Source organism: Lactuca sativa, chromosome 4 (genome assembly GCF_002870075.4).
Source record: "Lactuca sativa cultivar Salinas chromosome 4, Lsat_Salinas_v11, whole genome shotgun sequence".
Taxonomy (NCBI): domain Eukaryota; kingdom Viridiplantae; phylum Streptophyta; class Magnoliopsida; order Asterales; family Asteraceae; genus Lactuca; species Lactuca sativa.
This window is the reverse complement of record NC_056626.2, coordinates 228056523-228060938: the sequence shown is the minus strand read 5'-3', so window position 1 is coordinate 228060938 and position 4416 is coordinate 228056523. Positions and strand designations below refer to the sequence as shown.

The window sequence follows — 4416 nt, the reverse complement described above, 5'->3', positions numbered from 1 at the left end:
GCTCATTGCGCGTCGTAAAAGGCTCAGACGACGCGCAAATGCGCGTCAAGGAAGGCCCTGTCATAAAGAGAGACGACGCGCATTTACGACGCTCATTTACGATGCGCAATTACGACGCACCTTTACGACACGCAATGTGTATCAAGGAAGGCCTTGTCATAAAGGAAGACGACACGCATTCGCGTGTCGTAACCTTACGACGTGCGTGTTAATGACATGCAATGCGTATCAAGAAAGCCCCTGTCAAGAAAGACCATGTCATAAATGAAGACGGCACACATTTTTGCGTATCATAATTTTAAATGTTTAAAAAAAATATTATTTATAGATTTACTAATTTTCAAATTAAATAATACAAAATAAAATACCATAAATAAAAAAGATAATTCATTTCACTAATATGTCAAATACAAATAAACAAAGGATCGCATCATAATTAGCTCAATGAAGTAGTTCTTATACATTGTCTCTACCAAAAGATTCATCATGGAAACATTTTTGTTGGAAATAACTAAACAAAAACCTAAATACTAAGGAAAAAAATTATAGTAATCACCATTTAGAGCAGGATGAGGAGTCCGATCAGGCCATATGAGACCATTTAAGCAGAAATTGAAGTCATTTGGTGTATCTCCAAAGTCACCTCCATATGCCCAATATTTGCTACCATTTGCATTTTCCTTGAGTAACCCCTGAAACCAGATGCAAATATTTAGAACTACCCTTCCACATTTAAAATTTTATAAACTTCAAGAGATGAGTTTCAAACCTTGTCTTACTGTAATCAGTTATGGTCCCGTTGCAAGTCCAATCGCTTAATTTCTTTTTTTTATCTTAATAATTTATTAGAAAAAATGTTAATTAAAAAGCTTCTCACCACATGGGTCAGCAATCCGCAAGGTCAAAGAAACCGAATTGTCATCATTCTTTATCCCTTTCAACCTGAACTCGTTTTGCTGATGAATCCTCTTGAATTCAGCAACTCCATTTTTGGTGTTTAAACATACAAATTGATCAATCTCCATGAAATTCAACGATCTTGGTGTTGCCTCTTTCAGAAAAGGATCTTCTAGAAGCTTTCCAGCAGATGATCTTTTAGTTGCTAGAACCAGACATTTTTCTATGAATGCCTTCAGTTCAGAATCACCCACTTTGCTAAGAGAACCCGGTTTAATCCCATGTAGTTTTTTTAAACAAACAATCATTTAACTTATTTGATTCCATTAATAAAGCTACCATTTCCAAAACTTACTGAGGTTACTTTCTTATAGATTTGAGCTGGATTTTTGCATTCGCTATAAGGATACTCAAATGTCACCATTTCCAACAAACACATCCCAAAAGAATATATGTCAACAAGTTCATTGTATTCCTCTTCATAAAGCTCCGGTGCCATGAATTCAGGTGTTCCTGGTGAAAAAAACAACAACATCATTAAATTCATACTACACTTGAAGAACATGTTTTGTTTTTAGTTAGTCTTACCAATAACACTCTTGGCAGTTGGTTGCTGCATGACAGTTGCCAATCCAAGATCACCAATCTTGATTTCTCCATTGTTCCCATTCACAAATATGTTGTCACATTTCAAATCCCTGTGAATCACAGGTGGATTTTGACTGTGAAGGTAGTGAAGACGATTTAGAATTTGTCTTGCCCACTTCTAGATCGCTTTCAAATCAACCGTTTTATGTTTCTTCAGATATCTAATAAATGCAAATTAAGAGTCGAGTAAAATATATCATTTATTACATTAATTATATATATATATATATATATATATATATATATATATATATATATATATATAATATCAAATCTATTATTTCTTACTGTCTAAGGCTTCCGGATGTGAAGAGCTCAGTTATCATATTTACATTTTTCTTCTTATGATCAACCCACGAATCAAAGAACTTGATGATGTTATTGTGTTTTAATGATCTAAGAAGATGAACTTCTGAATATAATTTTTCCAAGTCTTGTGGTGACTTTCTGGTGACTGCATCACAACATCAATCCTCATATGATTCCAGAAATCAAACATGTAATTACAATAAAGTTGAAAAATCTATTCAATTGTATGTAATCGACTGATTGACCATTCACTTATTTTAAAACGTTTCAAAATAAAAGTCACATGAATCTATATAAATAGTTCTCAACCTACTTTCTAGTATCACAGATCCATTAGATTGATAATTACATTCAAGTACCATAAATTTATTTTCTATAGTTATCTTGTCATTGATAATTACAATTTTTTTTTTGTACATGTAGTACCTGAAACTATCACATGTTGGCATCCTACCGAACAAGGGTCCAATATTTACATAAGAGAGGGACCCCAAATATAATATTTACAGAAATGAAGTAATAACTGTAATCCTTATCCACTATGAGTTAATGACAAATTTTAATCTATGACTTACAACAAGTAAAATTAGGAAGAACAAATGTACCTGGATGTCAAGTTTTGAGCACTTGTTATCTTGTAATGATAATCCTCTATTTACTTTAGCTTGTCTTAACACAGAGATAAAATGGTCATTTTGTTTCTGAGATGCTGACATTGTCCTCAAAACATCAGGTGGTATGTAAAGTGTTCTCTTATCATAAAGAGGATTGTTTGGCGTTCTTCCATTAGCATCTTTGATTCGTGAAGGATGAAGCCAGTCAAACTTACTAGCCATTTCAGATGCCACATTATATTTTTTGTTTTGAGATGATAAATCATGAGAAAAATATGCACTTTTTTTTATTGTTCATAGGCATTTCAAATGCCACCTCATCTTTCTTGTTTTCAGATAGTAAATCATGAGAAAAGTTCACTCTTTTGCTATTGTTCATAGGCATTTCAGATGCCACTTCATCTTTCTTGTTTTTAGCAGGTAAATCTTGAGAAAATTTCACTCGTTTGCTATTGTTGATAGAGAAATCAGCAGTGGTACCAGTAGTAAAGCCAAAGGTACAACCATCTTCTTGGACTCGCTTCAAACGTGGAATCAGTGGTTGTGCACCTGGAGTTTCTGGCCCTGTTATATCACTATCACTTTCTATGATCAAGGGATGTCCGCTATCCCCTTGACAAGCTGATTTTTCTACATCAGAAACATTTTTCATTTTTGACAAATTAGAAACTGAACCCTCCTCTCTTCCATTAGAGTAACTACTAACTACAGTTGTTAGATATTGAGAAGATATTATCACAGTTGTTATCTGACAAGTTCCTGTAGGTTGTGATCAAACACCATAAAATTCAACACACATTAGCAATCCAGACATAATTACCCATTCAGCCAATACAAGAGTTAATGGATGAGGGGTAGAAAAGGCATTTACCATTTTCTCCAAATATCAGGGGCCTTACGGAGAGTCCCATCTCCACTGCATGGAACATCACACAACACACGATCAAATAAAAGTCCAATCATACTCATACCACCCAAATTAGAACCATTTGTTGTGTTATTCTTTTTCCAGCAAAAACTTGGGAAATGTTGAGGTTCATGATTAGTCACAACCAAGTTAGAAGTGCACATTCTATTTGTTAATAGAAACATATAATATTTCCAAGAAAATACACTTACTTCAAGTATGTTACTACGAACAGCTTGTCCAACAAAAAACACTTCAGAAAGATCAAATCTTTGGTCATCAATAGCCTGAACAATACAAAAATATGGTTATATAAACAACAATACTAACAGAAATATATATTAAAAAATATTAGCAGAGACATAAGTGATAATACCTTGTTTTTAGGAACAAAACCAGTCAAACGCCCAATGAAACGCACAAACCAACCAGTGCCGATGATATTACAGATATACCCCTGAATCAAATGAGATAGTAAGTTATTATATTCAAAAACAAACTACTGATGTATTTTCCCTTTTTCCACGAAGGCCACCTAGATAACTAACTTCAAGATCTTTTTCATTCACTTTATAAATTACACCCCACAGCTTCATTCCAGAAGTAATATTCTTCAAAATGGTCTTGTTAGCAAATCTAGGCAATTTCCCACCATATGAATCACCAACAAGGAAACCCAAGTCTTTCGTCTTCTTCTACAAAACTATAGTCTATAGCCTCTGTTCAAAAATCTTTGCAAACCTAGAACCCTAAATATCAGGGGAATGAATTAAAACCCAACATACGTATAAATCAAATCACGCAACATGAAACAATTGGAAAACTAAAATTGCTCTTTATCTTTAATTTCATAATTAGGATAATGACAATTTACCTGGGAACACAAATGAAGACGAATATGACAGAAAGAGTGATGAAAAAGAAGATACAAAGGAAGAATCAGCAAACACAGAAGAAAGTTGGATGGTCTCGTGAGAAAATCTTACATGTATCTGGTAGGGATCGAAGATGGATTTGGTTATTTCTCCGCTTCTTTTTCCT

General features: G+C 33.7%; 1 pseudogene; it reads right to left on the bottom strand.

Annotated features, from left to right (window-relative positions):
• Positions 1 to 857: 857 nt before the first annotated feature.
• Positions 858 to 2690, bottom strand: LOC128133589 (serine/threonine-protein kinase WNK8-like; annotated as a pseudogene).
• Between the last annotated feature and the right edge of the window lie 1726 nt (positions 2691 to 4416).